The sequence below is a fragment of the Cyprinus carpio genome, chromosome A21 (assembly GCF_018340385.1).
Source record: "Cyprinus carpio isolate SPL01 chromosome A21, ASM1834038v1, whole genome shotgun sequence".
Lineage (NCBI taxonomy): Eukaryota > Metazoa > Chordata > Actinopteri > Cypriniformes > Cyprinidae > Cyprinus > Cyprinus carpio.
Window position 1 is genome coordinate 8392130 of NC_056592.1, and position 20131 is coordinate 8412260.

The window sequence follows — 20131 nt, forward strand, 5'->3', positions numbered from 1 at the left end:
TCTTGAAACAGAACGTACAACAGAAATTGAGTTACAAACACCTGAAGATAAAACACCAGTGGAGAGAACAGATACCACACACATAAAGAAAGACATTCAGAATATAATGATGTAAGTTCAGAACACCTTGCAACAAAAGGTGCGAATGAATTTGTCGCATCAACTCCTTCAAGAGCACATGAACTTACTGCCATGACTAAACATGAGATAGAAATGACAACAGAAGTTCCTGGAACAGAATGTACAACAGAAATTGAGATACTGATAACAGAAGATAAAACAAAACCAAGCCAAGAAACAGAAGGATCACAGCCTACAGATGAAGACGGTTGCTTTGGATTAATTCATCGCACCGGCTCTGGGTTGAAAAGATGCCAGGAGAAGACGATGAAAATTAATGATTTAAGGTCAGAACATCTTGCAACTGAAGGAACAAATACATTAGTTACAGCAACCACATCTAGAAAACATGCAGAGGATTTAATCAGGATTGAACAAGAGAAAAGAATGACAACAGAGACTCTTGAAACAGAACGTACAACAGAAATTGAGTTACAAACACCTGAAGATAAAACACCTGTGGAGAGAACAGATATAACACGTGAAGAAAGACAGCCAAAATCTGCTGATTTTATTTCAGACAAAACCGAACCAAACAAAAGATACAAATGGACTAGTGACACCAAACCCTTCCAGAAAATCTGCAGAAGACAAATTCACAATGACAGACAAGAGACAGTAATGACAACAGAGACTCTTGAAACAGAATGTACAACAGAAATTGAGTTACAAACTCCTGAAGATAAAACACCTGTGGAGAGAACAGATACCACACATGAAGAAAAACACTCAGAATATAATGATGTAAGTTCAGAACACCTTGCAACAAAAGGTACGAATGAATTTGTTTCATCAACTCCTTCAAGAACACATGAACATACTGCCATAGTGACTAAACATGAGATAGAAATGACAACAGAAGTTCCTGGAACAGAATGTACAACAGAAATTGAGATACTGATACCAGAAGATAAAACAACACCAAGCCAAGAAACAGAGGGATCACAGCCTACAGATGAAGACGGTTGCTTTGGATTAATTCATCGCACCGGCTCTGGGTTGAAAAGATGCCAGGAGAAGAAGATGAAAATTAATGATTTAAGGTCAGAACATCTTGCAACTGAAGGAACAAATACATTAGTTACAGCAACCACATCTAGAAAACATGCAGAGGATTTAATCAGGATTGAACAAGAGAAAATAGTGACAACAGAGACTCTTGAAACAGAACGTACAACAGAAATTGAGCTACAAACTCCTGATGATAAAACACCTTTGGAGAGAACAGACAAAACAACTGAAGAAAGACAGCCAAAATCTGCTGATTTTATTTCAGACAAAACCGAAACAAAAGATACAAATGGACTAGTGACACCAAACCCTTCCAGAAAATCTGCAGAAGACTTCACAATGACCAGACAAGAGACAGTAATGACAACAGATACTCTTGAAACAGAACGTACAACAGAAATTGAGTTACAAACTCCTGAAGATAAAACACCTGTGGAGAGAACAGATATAACACGTGAAGAAATACACTCAGAATATAATGATGTAAGTTCAGAACACCTTGCAACAAAAGGTACGAATGAATTTGTTGCATCAACACCTTCAAGAACACATGAACATACTGCCATAGTGACTAAACATGAGATAGAAATGACAACAGAACTTACTGAAACAGAATGTACAACAGAAATTGAGATACTGATACCAGAAGATAAAACAACACCAAGCCAAGAAACAGAAGGATCACAGTCTACAGATGAAGACGGTTGCTTTGGATTAATTCATCGCACCGGCTCTGGGTTGAAAAGATGCCAGGAGAAGATGATAAGAATTATGTCATACAATACTACACCAAAACCACAAGAGTTTTCAACTGTGAAACATAAGCAAGAGACAACAGAGCTATCTTTCATATCGCAGAATGCACTGCAACCATCACCTCTCAGTAAATATCAGAGTTCTAAACAAATTACCCAAAATAATATGGATAAAGTTGCTGAAGATGAAAATAGCCACTTCTACTATTTCAATGGCAAGTTAAAAAGAGTTGGAAATCATGCATTGAGACATGAGTATGATAGCAACACTTACACTAACCAGACTATAGGACAATCATAGTATTCTTGCAGTACAATTTTAATTAAAAAATTATGTAATGTGGAATTAATAATCAACGACCCACAGTTGGTCGCATTTTCTTTTACATTACATTTTCATAGAGATCAAATCACAGTATGGACCGTCAGTTTTCCAACCATGTGTCACTTCATATTAAACATGTAATGTTATAATTGTAAATATAATTCTAAAGTAAGTTTATGGCAGCTTTTTAATGTTTCCTGTAACTAAAGTAATATATAATAATAATTATGTACAGTTATGTACATTATTACATAAATGTAATACCTTTTGTAAATGACAATAAAAACTGAATTGTTTCTTTTTTTGTTATTGACCTAAGATAGCTAGATTGCTAGCTTGCTAGATAGATAGATAGCATTTCCTCCAAGGAGGCAGTAGCCCATTGACTATTAAAGTGGTCATATGACGTGGCTTAAAAGAACATTATTTTGTGTATTTGGTGTAATGCAATGTGTTTATGTGGTTTAAGGTTCAAAAAAACACATTATTTTCCACATTATGTACATCACTGTTGCTCCTCTATGCCCCGCTTTTTTGAAATGCATCAGTTTTTACAAAGCTCATCATTCTGAAAAGCGAGGTGTACACTGATTGGCCAGGTATCCAGTGCATTGTGATTGGCTGAATACCTAAAGCATGTGACAGAAATGTTACGCCCCTTAACATACTGTGATGCCGTCTCCCCGCACGACCAGACAAAACCAATAAAATCCATTACAAACGAGGCATTTGTAACATCCAGTGGGGACATAATTACTGATTATAATGACTTATATTGTCTTTTTTACGTGTTGCGTATCGCGCCGCATAAACAAAAAACCATGTCTGCATTTGTGATCAGAGAAACGACAAACAACAAGCGCTACTCTACACTGCTCAAAACTCAACAGTGGCAAATACTTTAAATATAAAACATGTACTTACAGGCCGTGAGTCAGAAGCGCCAGACTGTCCTTGCAAAGTTGGTGCTGCCTCACTTTATAGAACAGCCTTTGAGGAAGTCCTCTTTTGGAAGGCCAAACAAAGTAGTTTTGCTTTCACAACGAAACACAGTGTCTCCAGAACATGGTGGCAACAACAATACTACAGCGAGAATAAGTTTCGCTTTCACAAACAGCGAGAACAACAAAAAAGAGAGAATAACAGTTACGCCTTCTTTCTTTGTGTGAACATTTGGGTGCTGTTATGCAAATCTTCCCACACAGTGATGTAGAGATGTGGGGGAGTGTTTAAACAAGACATTTTAGGAGGGCGTGGACGAGTCTTAACTTTTATAAAGAATATCTCTTTGGATTTGAGACTTTAGTGTTTGCAACTTTACAGATCTTCTTTATGCACCAAGAGGTTGTAACACTCCAAAGAGATAGGAAAAATTGAAATTGCATCATATGACACCTTTAACAGCCCCATTGCGTGCCATGACTTGGGAAAAGTCATGTGAGAGGCAATGCCTCCATCGCGATATGATTGGATATGACTGGTTATGCTCAGCTGTGATTGGTTCATGCAATAAATCCCGCCTCTTGTGTTCTGCCAGTAGCCAGTTCCACATTGAATCAGTCTGAATGAACAATATAAAGGCATTAATGGAAAGACTAATAAAAAAGAAAAGTAAACAACCCACAATTAGATATAACCACTTGTTGCATCAAAATAGGACTTAAAATGGCATGAAAACATGATCTGTGCAAGTTTTTAGTGAGCAATCATCTTGGTGAAATTTGATGACTGATGATCTGAAAAAATAAAAAAATAGTCAGAAAAGAAAAGCTGAACATAAGTTCATAAATAAAATATATTGTTTAAATTATACTGCTGTGAGTTATTATTTAAATAAATGTAAAATGCTTAAAACATTAACTTGAGATTCATATTTGGCTTTAACGAATATTGATTACGTTGTTGTTAATGTAATTATTATTTTTTTTTGATAGTGTAAGTATAATGTTTATTTATCCAAGAAAATGTGACATGGACATGAATTTACATTTGATTAAAAACAAATAAATAAATAAATAAATAAATAAATAGAAAAATGAGAGACAGACAGACAGACAGACAGACAGATAGATAGATAGATAGATAGATAGATAGATAGATAGATAGATAGATAGATAGATAGATAGATGAAGGAAAAAATGAATAGATGAAGCGTCACTGCCCAGGGGAGTGTTTCAGCAGTAGCTACTGCTGTCACCTGATTACACCTACAGTAGTTGAATGTTGGACTGTCAGTGTTTCTTGCTGTCTTTGCAAGAGGAAATCATGACTGACTATTCCAGGTAAGAAATAAATACATAGATAAAACGCGCTAGCTGTGATGAGGAGCAGAGGACGGTTTCCAAAGTGTCTCAGAGCCGTTCAGTAAGATGATGAATGGAGAAGTTCGAACGAGCGTCGGAGAAACTTTGAAAGAATAACGACCGGATCAGATCACAGCGCGGGGTTTTGCTTTTTGTGTGAAACATCTGTTTTGAAAACAGAGAATGGAAACATTTGCCATTATTTCTGTGATCTGTTGAAAGAAAACGTGTGGATTATTTATTAGTTTACTTCATAAAATCATCTCGACTCGCCTGTCTATAGCCTATGTGCGGATGATTCGATTTAGTTTTATTTATTATTGTCATTATTATTATTATTTTTAAAATATCTGTTGGTTTAGCGTGTTTTACCTGCAGTCGTAACCTTTGACAAGCGTGTAGGCTATATCAATTTTTAGTTAATGCAACATTAACATTTTATTATTAACTTTGTTTTTAATTAACAATTCTACATGGCAAAAATCTCTCGTCCCGTATTTTGTGATGTAAAAATATAAAGTTATTATACTTGATGCATTTACCAGCTAGGCCTAATCGTAATCGATATTTATTTGCTTGTTTTTTTTTAAGCATGAAATAGACACAAAAATGTGCAAACAATATTTTTATGTAATTTAAATCCAATTTACCGTTTACTGTTGTATAACCACATAATTTTAATAGAGTATTATATAGGCTAAATAGGGGATAACGGTGCAAGTTGCTAGAAGGTGACGTTGTCTCAAGGACAGTTTCCCAAAAGTCAAAATTTTCATTTAAATTAAATAATAACAATAATAATAAATACTGAGTAAAAAGAGGACTACCCTCTCACTATCATCATATTTTAGAACTTGCTTATTTTGAATAACCAATATATTGAAAGTAGATTTTACCCAAAAGTTTGGACTGTGTTCTCAGGGCGAGGACGTTCAAATCATCTGAAACGAACCATGTTTGTTGATTTGTCAGCATATTTCAAGATTTCAAGGCGAAGATCATCTAAACTCAATTCAAAATGGAGAAAGCAATACAAATACAGACACCCTGACTGTGAAGATAAGGATTGTGCAAAAATGAGTCATGAGACAATGTGATATCAGGCATCAGCAAGAAGGAGCAGGAACATCTAAAGGACATTCTACTAACATACTGAGAGTGAACAGTGGGGCATCATTATAATGTTGGTATCACACAGCTTTTGACTGAAGAGGTTTTTGTCAAGCAGAGAAGAAGCCTGTCAATAAACACGATAGATTGTCCCCAGTGACTTAAAATCAATGCTCCCTAAGCATACCCTTATTATAGGAATGAGATAAAGGCATGTTTTCATCAACAAATGGAACAACCATGAAAAATGGCTGCAATCCATCATTTACAAAGAGAACCCGATCAATACAGCACACATAAACATTCATTAATGTAACTTAACAAGCTCTTTGTAAAAATTGTGAAGATCAGACTCCACAGATTGTTAAAACAAGTTGCTACACCACAGTTGGCACCGAAGAATCAAACATACTGGTGTTCTACAAACAGCTAAGACCCTTGACCTTCATCAGTATGAACCTGACTGCCCATCTTCTTCTGGACCTCATGCTGAAGGCTTCTAACCTCTCTCGCTGGCAGTTCATCCAGAAATTCTCCATTCCTCCTTTGGTGGCCGTGCCCAGACTCCCTAGCGCCCTGCTTCCAGTTTTTGGCCTACTCTACGTGCTCATCTTTGGGCTTGCAGTGGTAGGAAACGGTGCGGTGCTGGTTCTCTTGTGTCGCAGGAAGGCTCTGCAGTCTCCCAGCACCTTCTTCATTTGCTCTCTCGCACTCAGTGACCTCCTGATATCCATAGTGTGTGTTCCTGCCACACTGCTGCAGCACTTCTTCACCAACTGGTTGGCAGGTAGGCTTAGTTTTCTTCACGCTTGACAGAAATCAGTTTCTGTTCAGTTTATGATGCACCGTAACTGTCTATAACCAATTGGCCACACGGTTTTTCCCTAACTTTTTATTATTATTTTTTATAAACCCAAGGTCTCTTGATGTATAGCTCAATCTCAACACTATTAAGTGACAGCTTTGGGAAAATAAAGCTTTAAGCATATATAGTTAATGCATGATCAAAGCCACTGATGAAGCTAAGGGTGCTTTCACACTAGCACTTTTGGTGAGTACCTGTTCGATTGGCAGTCGACAGTCAATCGAACCAAGTGTGAACACACCCTAACAGAGTACTTGACCTCCAGTGCATTCATCTCACAATTCAATGCTCTTAAATGGTATAGTATTGTTCATAGGGTAAAGGATTTCTGTGCTTTCTACACATTCTTTTTTCATCTTTAACAAAACTACAATTCATCAAAAGTTTGTGCTACAGTACACTTCAGTACATGTGCACAGATTCATGTAACTTGAATTCATGCCAGTGAATAAATCATGTGCAAAACTGCACTTAGGCCTTAAATTGGATTTCTGAAGTCTATCCATGATAATGCAGTACAGTATATTGCACCTGCGTTACTGAATTAAAATGCAAGTGTCTTTGGTACCATCCTTGAAACACAAAAATGAGCACTGGGGTTTTTTAAAAGACATAAACTGTGCTTAAATCTATTTAGGCATCTCAAAAGAATGTCAGAATAATTTTTTTTCCCCATCTCTAAGAAAGCGTATCTGGTGTTAATAATAATAATAATAAATATTATTATTATTATATATTATATGTGTGTGTTTGTGTGTGTGTGTGAGGCCAATGCATTAAAGATGAATGCACTGGAGGTCAAGTACTCTGTGCTAGTGTGAAAGCACCCTTAGCTTCATCAGTGGCTTTGATCATGCATAATAATAATAATTATTATTAGGGGTGTAACAGTACACAATCATGACGGTTTGGTACATACCTCGGTTTTGATGTCACTGTTGGGTACAGTTTTGGTACAGCAGGGGGAAAACAATTTTTTTTTTCATTAAACAATGGTTTACGGAAAAAATAGCTCTTTCTTTAAACAAACTCAGTTATAATTATTAGGGATACAAATCTACCTCGGTTTATGCTCTAAACCAGGGGTCAGCAACCTACGGCATGCATCCCAAAAGTGGCTTGCAGAGGGATAATCGCGGGCACGCGAGCAATAGGGAAAACTGCATATTGATGTAGATTTTGAGATAATAACTTCTTATGGTCACACAGCCTGTTAGGAGCAATAAATACTATTAAAGTGTGGGAATTAACTTGCACTAGTATACGGATGAGCGCGTGAACGCTGCATATACTAGGAACTTCAGATCAAAGCCTCAGCGGTCGAACAGCGCTCGTCAATGTCAAAATGACTGAGATGGTCAATCAAATCAAAATAGGCGGGGTTTACTGTTCACAGAAGCAGAACGCGAAGCGTCAGTTTAAGAGATGCTGAAGACGAACGCAAAGAGGGAAAGTAGCAGGCAGAGCAAGATCACTGATCAAGATGCGCAAAATATTGGAAGAAAATCTTAAATACTGAATTGGGGGTTTATATAAATGTGAGGGGAACTGACTTTTAGATGGTATTTTCTTTTCATCTTACCTCCATATAATGCATATTAATGTAGTTTTCAAAGTGCAGCGCCAGAATCAACCAGAATCAAAAAAAAACCTGATACAATTTTTGGTCAACCCAGCATTACGCCCATCCTTAGACTTCTATGTCTAAAATGGAGCTATCATTCTAATGTGATCAAGTAGACTTTACAAGTCTGAAGTCCATAAATAAGTTGTTGTGAGCAGACACAGGCTCGCTGAGACCAGAAGGGTGCTGTTGCACTTAAACATTTCCATGTAGCATACTCATTACTGCATTTATCTGTGTTTGTGTGCTATTGTTTTTCAACACCTTTATTACATCCAACACTTAAATCAGAGCTCCAAGTAGCTTTTAATGAGATGGAAGGTCACCATTGATTAGAAGAGATCTTCAGAACCTCTGGTTGAATTGTAAATGAGCAATTTACCTTGACAGAAGTTCTTGGAATCCTCTTTGCTGCATCAGCCCATATTTCTACAAAAGTCTGTGTAAATAACACGTTAATGTGCTTATGTTGCTGTAGAAACAATTTTCAATTTTTTTTTAAATGTTTTTTGAAAGTAGTCTTTTATGCTCACCAAAGTGGCACTTATTTGATCAAAATACAGTAAAAACAGTAATATTTTGAGATATTATTACAATTTAAACTAATTGTTTTCTGTAATTTATTATTTTGTAATGTAATCTGTTACGGTTCTGTTATCTGCAATGTAATTTATTCCTAGGATGGCTAAGCTGAATTTTCAGCAGCCATTACTCCAGTCCTCAGCGTCAAACAATCCTTCAGAAATCATTCTAATATGCTGATTTGTTGCTCAGCATTTCTTTTTATTATTAATACTGAAAACAGTTTAATATTGTTGTGGAAACTGTGAAATCCTTATTTTCAGGATTCTTTGATGAATAGAAAGTTCAATACAACAGCATTTATTTGAAGAGAAATTTGTATTAACAGTGTAAAATTCTTTATTGAGATTTTTAGCCAATTTAATGTTCCATTGCTGAATAAAAATATTAATTAATAAAAATAGTGATCCCAAGCTTTTATAGTGTAGGGTAATGGTATATAATGCGAGAAAAAATTGTGTAAAATATTAAATATATTCAAGTGATGCTTTGATATATTAAATTTTATTTTTCTTTTAAAAAATCTAAAGTTTAATGCATCATGAAGTATATCATGGCCACACAGTTCTGGTTATTTTATTTCCTCAGAATAAATGGCTACTGTTGAATGGCTGTCAATGAAAAAAAAAAAAAATGCATTTGCAGAAAATTGGTGTAGTTAAGATGTCTACCAGCAGGATCTAACTGGACTGTGTTAACCAGACAAAATTGAATGATTGACATTTAAAAATAATTCAAATATAACCTCAAATATCAGTAATACATCAAGCAATGCCTGCCATTATAGACACTACAAATCAGGCATAGTTTGCATTGCTCAGTATGCGTCATGTTGTGTTTTAAATTCTATTGTTTGCAAGAGTCAATGACCTTTCATCTAATGACATTGTATAATGAAGGACAGTCATGTCCAGCAGGCAACAGGTGAATTATGCCAGTGTGCTTGTGGAGTTATTTAAGATCAGTGAGCTGGAAAATAAGAATTAGTGGGTTACAGAAGACTCCTCAGAATTGCTGGGAGAAGATTTCTCCTTAAATCCATGGCAACACAAACTCAATCTGATTTCCTGCATACTGTAGTAATTATGAGCTACATTGTGTCACAAAATAAAGCCTGTGGTCCTACTCCACCCCCATAGTGGTGTGAAAAATCTTTTGCCCCCTTCCGTTTTTTTTTTTTTTTTTTTTTTTTTTTTTTTTTTTTTTTATGCATATTTGAACTCTCCCATGGATGCCATTTTTGCCCAGTCTCTTTCTTATTGTTGAATCATGAACACTGACCTTAATTGAGGCAAGTGAGGCCTGCAGTTCTTTAGATGTTGTCCTGGGTTCTTTTATGAACTCCTGGATGAGTCGTCGTTGCGCTCTTGGAGTAAATTTGGGAGGCCGGCCACTCCTGGGAAGGTTCACCACTGTTCCAAGTTTTCTCCGTTTGTGGATAATGGCTCTGGTTCCACCAGGGTTTGCTGGAGTCCCAAAGCCTTAGAAGTGGCTTTATAACCCTTTCCAGACTGATACATGTCAACTATTTTGTTTCTTATCTGTTCTTGAATTGCTTTAGATCATGGCATGATGTGTTGCTTTTTAATTTGTCTCCTCTGCATCACCCTGGTGCCATTTTGGAGAATATCCACTAGACGTATGCTGTTCTGTGTCAGCTGCATAATGCCGATACGCTCTTTCCATTCAGATCAAATCACAACAACAGGAAACAGATCCGGCATGACGCAGCCGAAACAGAACAGCGTACGTCTAGCAGATATTCAGGCCTGGGTGTGGCTAGTGAAATTTAACTCAGCTTTCTAAAATAATATGGTTAATCACAGTTCTTTCATGATTTTACAAGAGGGGGCATTTTTCACGTAGGGCCAGGTAGGTTTGGACAGCTTTTTTCCCTTAATAAATTAAATCAACAATTGCATTTTGTGTTTACTTGCATTAACTTTGTGCAATAGTACAATTTGTTTGATGATCTGAGTCTCTTAAGTGTGACAAATACGCAAAAAAAAAAAAACAAACAAAAAAAAAAAAAAAACGGAAGGGGGCAAAAACATTTTCACGGCACTGTATGTCTTCATCATTGTCCATAAAGACCATACATTCACTGCCCACACATTTCCTTCTATTAGTTGCTCTACAAGCCTCCTCAGTATCAATTTCCTTATGTGTTAACAGTTAATCCTACCTACTGTGTATATATGAAAACAGGTCAAGCAGTTTGTTTTTCAATATTTTTACACAGTCTTTCATCAGTTCATTTGCCTGTTCTCTAATTCACTCATATTCTTACTCAACGATTCAATCACTGTGCCTCATTCATTTTTTGACCAACAGGAGATTTTCTGTGCAAGTTAATACCATTCCTACAAGTGACAGCCATCGGGACCAGCATGCTCACCATGACATGTATTGCTGTAGAGCGTTTCCAGGGAATTCTTTATCCTCTGCATGTCCGCAACAGCTACTTTCTATGTCATGCCTTCAAGATGCTGGGTGAGTCATGAAAAGAGGTTATTAAAGATATCTCATATGACAGCAGGTAAACTCATCCCTTGTGAAAGCCCCATTTTTTACCTTTCCCCATTGTAAGTGAACCCTTCCAAAAATATAAGGGTCCTCTTAAAAATATTAAATTAATATTTTAATGTATAAACATCTATTTGTACAATGTGAAAAGAATATTTTTATTTTGTAATTACTATAATATAAAATTTTTCTGTATTATGTTTATATTGGTTTTATGCCTAAATTCAAATAATTGTTTTGAAATTAAATATTAAATAATCGAATTTGTTAATGATGTTACTACTGTAAGGAAATTAAAATATTATGAAAATATTATTAAAATGTAATTAAAATATTATCTTAAATTTATTATAATAAACTAGAAATATTTTTTAGATTTATTAGATTTTCTTATTGTTAAAAAAGTGTCATCAAAAGAATAATTCCAAATATAAATAAATAAATAATAATCTCATGACTTCTAAGAAAGCAGAATGAAAAATAATATTATCAAATATAGTAAATTTACTTTGCAGACTCCTTGCAGTCCTCAGACATCAATATGAAAACCTTGAGCTAGACACAACAAATATTGTGTTTTTTGACTTATTTTACAGTGGCCGTATGGTTGGTTGCCCTGGTGATCTTTCATAAACAAAGATATTTTAAAGAATGTTTTGTCCATATAATGAAAGTGCAAACCAAATTTGAACCCCATTGACTTATGGACAAAAACAGTGACCTTTTTCAAAACATGTTCTTTTGTGTTCTTTTGAAATTCTACAAAACTACAAATATTATGTCTTGTCCCTCATTTTACAGTGGCTGTGTGGTTGGTTGCCCTCGCAATCGCGGCTCCCATGTGGTTTGTTCAGAAAGTGGAGGTAAACATGCAACCCTAAGAAAAAAAATACTTCATTCACATTCTGTCTGACATTTCCAGAACAATCCCTATCCATTATACACACTATTATTAGATTAAACAAGCAATTTAGTGATTGCTCCCACTCTGATGCAGGGACATATTATTTAACAGACAATACTCAAGTCATTAACAGTCAAAGATAAGGAGCACAATGAAATAGGTCATAAACATCAGTATTTAACTCAAATAGTAGTATCAGCTAAATCTGTCCGAGGAAAGAAAGAAATGTCCTGGTTTTCATTAAGTTTATGAAATGTGTTGTGATTATTAAAGCAAAAGATTACATGAAATAAAAAGAAAAAGCAGCTGATGGTTTAAACGTGAGCAGAACATGTCTCTTTGACTTTTGAATTTTCATTCACTGCAGCTACCGCCAGAGATCACAGATGCATCAACTCTATTAGAATCAAATTAGATGCTGTTGTGCTAGAAGAGACCCTTGAGGGCTTCAAATGCAATGCCTGTTATGTTTTCATTGAGATAATAATGCCTTCCACTTGTTTGTGTTTTTGCTTTATGTTTATGGACCTTGCATCTGCAGCTTTCACACATTTTTTCCCTCAAAGACATGTCGTACTGTATACATCACTCCAATCACATGATCATGATGTCATGCTGTTTCAGGCATTCAGCAGATAAACTTCATAAGAAGCTAAAAAGCTGTCTTTAATCATCAGCAATGCCTGTCAGTCAGTAAATCAGGCCATTATAGTTCATTTGGGAATAAGACGAATTATCAAGAATCATTATGAGCAGCATTATACAATATTATTTGCTGAACAAATTTATTAGATTGAATGTTTGAATATTTAGCTGCCTCTAGCCTTCCCTCCATCTGTCAAACTTTTTTGAAGGGCCCACATAATAAGTTTACTCTTATTTAACCATCCAGGTGAAATATGACTTCCTGTTTGATGTCCACCATACTTGTTGTTTGGAAGTATGGCCAAGCCAGAGGCAGAGGAGAGCCTACACTACCTGTCTGTCCGTCCTGGTGTTTCTGGCCCCCTTGGTGACCATGGCCATCCTGTACTGGAAGATCATGCGGGAGCTCTGGGGCAAGCACAAAGTACATGATGTCATGTTTCAAATGCTCCCGGGATCTGAAATCAACAAGATTACCAGGTTAGTCTACAACAGTGGGTTTGCTTACTATTATATTGTTTATTTCATTATTGTCTCAAAACTGAAATTATGCATTCAACAAAACATTAATATTAAATTCACTTATACCAAAGTTACAATTTAAGTAAGAAGCTAAATACATTAAAGGGATACTTCACCCCAAAATTAAAAACTCTGTAGTGGCTTCATTCCATTTCAACTATTTGCATTGGCAAAGCAAAGGGCCATTCACATGAATGTAAAATCAGAATACAATTGACTAAGTATTTAAAGCTGCAGACAACGTAACTGCGGCAAATGCTTATAATGAACAAAATGTTAACATGCGCCTGTGTGGACACTAATATAGGTATTGGTTTTGGTGTGGACGGGCCTTAAATGATAATACTGTGTCTAATACATATGTTACTCAATACTAACTTATTATTTATTGGACTGTAGTATAAAAGCAATTACTTTTTCTTTTGAATATATTAAAGAATGTTTCAAACTTTTTGTCCACATAATGAGCAAAAGCAACACTGGACCCCATGGACAAATAGTGTTTTTCAGAATATTGTCTTTTGTGTTCCACAGAAGAAAGAGTCAGGTTTGGATCAACATGAGGGTGAGTTGCTAAGCAAGGATTTAAATTTTTGGGTGAACTATCCCATTAAGTAAAACTACAGTGTAGTGTACAAGTATCATTTAAGATATAGTTCACCCAAACATGAAAAATCTGTCATCTTTTACACACACTCATGTCATTCCAAATCTGGACTTACCTTCTTCTGTGCAACATCAAAGATAAAATTTTGAAGAAATATGGGTAACCAAACCATTTTGGTCACCAACGGCTTCCATTATGTAAACAAAGAGACATTTCTCAAAATGTCTTCATTTATGTTCCACAGAATAAAGTCATAAATGTTTGTAATGACATGAGGGTGAAAAAATTATGACAGAAAATACATTTTTGGGAAAATTATTCGTTTAATGATTATTTTTAAGGTTTTGCAATGTAAGCATCATTGCAAAGTATATAAATACATTAATATGGTACAAAATTATAGCACAAGCTTAAAATGCAACACTCAGTTTTATAAAACATATAACAGGGTGTCCTTGCTCTATTGACCAAGGAGCCTAAAAAGCTGAAGGCCCCTGGGCTAATAGCGCAGCATGGATACCCATGTGATCAGAGCCTAATGATTTTGACAATAAACAACAAAAAACACTTTTTGTTTGTCCATATAATTCTGGGAATCACACAATGCTCTTGAAAGGTCTGTTTAGCAGATGCTTTCATTGCCAACATTGTATAACGTCTACATTGTTGCTCTCTGTTCGCATGATCTTGGTAGACTGGTACAAAAGAAATGCTGTTTGATTGGCACCCCTCTATTGACATGCCTGTAACAATAGAAATGCCTTTCATTCTCAGGAGGAAGAAGCGTGCAGTAAGAATGATGGCCACCGTGGTGATGCTCTTTGTCGCCTGCTGGGCGCCTTTCCATCTGGTCTCCCTCCTGCTTGACTACGGTACCAAACCTCTTGTGCTCTTCCCTCTTGCTTACAGTTGTCAGTCTCCCAGTTTTTTTTTCTTCCCCTCACAAGTAATGAAAAAAACAACAACCTTTTACACATTTGTCTGTCAGCCAGATGCTGTCCTTCCTGTGAGAGTAAACACATTCTCACTTCAGATTCTCTCCTCCTTTTGCTCCTCCCTAACTTTTCGTAGAGGTCAACACCTCGTTCCTGTGAATCTTCTACAGGCAATCATCTGTTCTTTTATTCCTCTCACAGTTATCACTATGGCAACTATTATTAATTTGGTGTAGTACTATTGTCTCCATAATACTATTGTGTGATATCACATAAAAATGCATTAATACAGGTGTAGCATTTTATGTAATTCATAAACATCCTTAATTAATGTAATTTATGCAAAAAAATAATTAAATAAAACAAATATACTTCATAAGCAAGTGCAGGATATCAGAACTCTGTGAAATGAAAGAATTGTAATAAAAAATGTCATTTATTTATTTCAGTGTTATGTCCCGTTTATTCTCGGGTCGCATACATTGTTCTCGTTATAAATGGACCTGCAGTGTGATTTTGGTAAATGGTAAACCACTGCTTTCCAAATCTCTGACCTATAGGAGCTTTTTAGTTCCACTTAAGAGCAAGACTGTTTCCTTTCCTATTATAAGTGGAATTTTCCATCTGTACTTACTCCTCAAGGTTTTGATCTTTTTATACAGTTTTTATAATAATATTATATTATTATTTTTCCCTGCCCAGTGTTCCATCCACTCTTTTGTCATGTGCACAACACGCAGTCCATTTCATCTGTTCTTTCCACAGTTCACGTGCTTCCCAGCTGCAACAAAAGCCTTTTAGAAGACAGCATAACAAATTCTTCTATTTCCAGTGAAATTACATTCATAAGCATTTACCTGAGGCACACTGGATCCTCTCCGTTATGGAAACAAAGGTTTTGAAGGAAACAATAAAAAAAGCATGTGACTAACAGAGACACACTTTATACAGTGTGCAGTTCATTTAATCTTGACATTGATAGATGTTCATTCCTTTTTAGTCTTTTCCTTTTTCTTTTAAAAAGCTATTTAGTTATAAATGAATGCACATAGGAAGTCTTTATGAGTGAGTCATTGACTCAAATGAAACTGACTTGTTCAAAAATGTGAGCCGAGGCATTGATTGAGTAATTCAATTGATTTCAACTGTTCAAAACTCACTTGGAACAAACACTTATAAAGTTTTAATAATTGTTATAATTCCAAAACAAAAAAAAATGTTTGTGTTGGTGGAGCAAAAATGCAAAACGTAAAAGGCTGTTCACACCAAGGACAATAACTATAAAGTTTTAATAATTGTTATAATTCCATAAGAATAGGAAAGTTCGCAATGAGGCAGGTTAAAAAAAATTGACAGCCAATCAGAATTCACCTGATCTTAAATAGCTCAACTAGCAACAGAGGATGTAACTGCAACACATTTGTTATTTTGCATTGTTACGGATGATAATATAGCTAATATATACTCTATACTTCACCTTTTTTCATTCCATTACCCTACCTCTTGTGTTTTTTAACACAAAAACTCATTATTTGTGAATAGCCCCTAAAAGTCAACCCTAAAGCATTTAATGAAAGCTAATTTTGTGGAGAAATTTCCTTACGCTTTTATAACTGTACCTTGCATGTATGTTCCCTGAACACAGGTCAGCTGGACCTTGATCTTGACTCTGAGTTTCTCCTAGTCAGCGTGGTTCAGATCCTTGGATTCAGCAACTCTGTGTGTAACCCGCTGGTTTATGCTGCCCTCAACACCACCTTCAAAAGGGACCTGCTGGCTCTGCTCACCCGAGGATGTTCGGGTTTTAGAGGTTGCTGCTGTAGCTCATGTTCCCGTTGGTCCTGGAGGAGTCACAGACGAGTGGGCATCTCAGCAGTGGAATCAGTGGAACCCAGACAGGGCCTGGAGACAACGTGTAGACAGGGAGGGATCAGATCGTGTAGTAAACCAGCATGGGAGGCTGAACCAGAGAGGCCTACCTAAAACATTTCCCCCCACAAAAACCCTCACAGCCACAACACCCAAAAAAACCACCACCACCATGATACTAATAATTATTAACCACCCACAAAAAAAAAACAGCACGTCTGGATCTGACCGGCCTCTCTCAGGAATACTGGGTGAGGAAATGTCAACAAAATGAGATTGTAATGATACCTGAAACTCACCGACTTAATGACTTAGAAGACAGTCCTTTAGTTTTTTTTTAAAATTTTTCTCCCACAGCTAATGATGTGGATTCAACAACCTGTAGACGGCAGATTTCAGACCTTTGAAGGATGTTTTTGTTTTTTGAGCTCAGTTAATATCTCCACGATGAGGATGGGAGTGAGTCACCCATGAAAGAAACCGAGATGTTTTTGAAGTACTTTCAGTCTCTGAGCCTCTGAAGACCACATATGAACAAGACCAGCTACAGTACATCATTAGATTTGGTTTGGCTTGGAGAAAGTCCAAAACACACTAGATAGTTTAGACCAAAGACCATATTTTCGGTGTACACCCTTCCTACTACATGAAATCTGTTTGAATGTTCACCAATAAATTTAATAATGTGTCTCATTCATTATTTATTTGGAATTTCTACATAAAATAAAATTGAATGTTCACCAATAAATTTTAAACAAAAAATTATTAAAAACTAAAAAAAAAATTTATACATGTAAAAAAAATGACATACTGTGGATAGCATTACAAACATGTTATGATTAAATCCTATACATAGATTTTTTATCTTAAAGGGATACTCCACCCCAAAATGAGAATTTTGTCATTAATCATTTACCCCCATGTCATTCCAAACCCTTAAAAGCTCTGTTCATCTTTGGAACACAATTTAAGATATTTTGGATGAAAACCTGGAGGCTTGAGACTGTCCCATAGACTGCCAAGTAAGTAACAGTGACAAGGTCCATAAAAGGTGTGAAAGTCATCATCAGAATATCCATCTGCCATCAGACGTGCAATCTGGGTTATATGAAGTGACGGGAACACTTTTTGTAAGCGAAGAAAGCAAAAATAATGACTTTATTCAACAATTCCTTTGTCAATGGTCTCCTCTGTGTCTCTCCATATCACCGTATGATGTGTATGCTCTTCTGTATCATCTGCGCCACAAGGATGCTTTCTATGTGTATTTAGCTTTGATTTGAAATAAAACAGCGCATCCTTGTGGCCGTGGATGACACAGAAGAGCATACAAACTTTTATGGACCTTGACACTGATATTTACTTGGCAGTCTATGGGACAGTCTCAAGCCTCCAGGTTTTCATCCAAAATAATCTTAAATTGTGTTCCGAAGACGAAATGGAGCTTTTACGGGTTTGGAATGACATGGGGGGGAAGGTGATTAATGACAAAATTTTAATTTTGGGATGGAGTATCCCTTAAAATAAAAGAGTAAGAAAATATGTGTTCCTCTGCATAAAAACGCAGATACACATACATACAGCTGATTAATGAGAGGTCTGTAAACCGGGTCTGTATAATACATGATTATTGTGTTTCAAGTGGTTTCAAAGATGGCACATTTGCTTGCCGTTTCTTTAAATAGCATCATATGTGACGAGAGTGTGGAATGTCCTTATATGAAGCTGGTTTGGGTGCATTTTATGTAAATTACTAACTTCAGGCACACGGTTGCTCATCTAGAGCATTTAGATTAACATTAGAACGAAGTACAAATTCATATACGTACACACGTATTAGTGAGAAGTTCTCCTATGCTTATAAAAATGAATAAACCACGCAATGATTAGTGAATGAGACCCGATTTCTTTTGATGTCAGTTTGTGGAGTGTAGCATTAAAGATTATTTGATGATTGTTTGGCTGTGCTTTTATGTCTCATATCCAGCGGTTTGTGCAGCCTCTTGCCTCAGGGAGTGTGGATTCTGTCTCTATGGATGGGCCCAAAGTCTGCTGGAAGTTCTTGGAGTCAGCAGGTACTCACAGAGGCCTTTGGAAGTGCCCAGCGGAGAGGGGATGACACACCCTCCATAAAGCCTAACAATGCGGATTTAACATAAAGACAGTTGTAGAGTTTGCTATGGGCAATATTTTACAATTTCAGACAACCTGGAGATAGAGATTACATACAGATTAGCTGGCAGAACACACACATTTTGCACCCTGATACCTCAGCCCATCATAGTATGGACATCTTTACAAAGATTATAAGTATCTAATTAAAAAGATGGTATTTTAAAAGATTGTTAATGTGTATATTTTTTCTATTGCGATGCACATCAAGTAGCTTAGATGATTTCATCTGTATATCGTTGTTGCACTGTGACTTTGTGTGAAAAATTGCTTATTTTGATGTTTCGCATAGAAAGTCTTAATGTCACTTACATACATTCTCTTTTATGAACAATAAAGTTTTCTTTATCTCAGAGTAAACCCCATAGTATTATGCTATAAATATAATTTATAAAATATATGAATATTAAAGTTATTTTAAAAAGAGTGTGATTGCAAAATATTTAGAAATTAAGGCGTTTTTATGCAATTTTAAAGACACATTTTACCTTGTAAGCACAACCATTTCCAAAAAGGAAATTTTTTTTTGACTGTTAAAATATATATAAATGATTAAAAAATACAATAAGACATAATGACATTATCAATAAATAATAAAACCCAATAGTAATAATAGTATAATAATAATATTTATTATTATATAATTAATAATTAAACACAATAACACCGTGTCTTAAAACATAAATTGGAAAGAAAAAATAATTTGCCAGGGAAAAACTTCTGGTAATTTTAAATTTTTATTTTATTTTTTTAAACACAAAAAACATTCTACAAACAACTTTGCAACAGCAAACATTTTACATTCCTAAACGAGCAAAACAACTAAGGTGGAAAAAAAAAAAAAAGAAATCAAAACTACTACTCTATACTTCACTGAGAAAATGAAGCATAGATTGAGCGAGCATCTGAGGCAGAGGCTGTGTTAGAGGCGTCAAGGCAGGGAACAACGTGGAGTCAATATAAAACAAACAAAAAAAAATATGTATAAAAAAACACAGAGAAACAGATGGCACTGAACTGCTCAGAGGTAAAAACTCCCGCATCTAAGAGACACTCAATGTTAAATTCAGTGCAAAAAGATTAAAGATGTAAAGAAAAGGCTGTGTAGATGTGGGAATAAAAGCTCCCTTAAAATTGATGCAGGTTTTTTTCTCTTGCTATTCAACTCTATGTCAATAGGTGGCAGTGCCTGCACTGTACGACAGCTCTACAATTCAAGAATTAAACAGGGAAGGCAGGGGGAGCTATTTTTGTTC

At 35.7% G+C, this 20131-nt stretch overlaps 1 pseudogene; it reads left to right on the forward strand.

The window, feature by feature from the left end:
• The first annotated feature begins 5411 nt into the window (after positions 1–5411).
• Positions 5412–18836, forward strand: LOC122134750 (annotated as a pseudogene).
• Positions 18837–20131: the final 1295 nt, after the last annotated feature.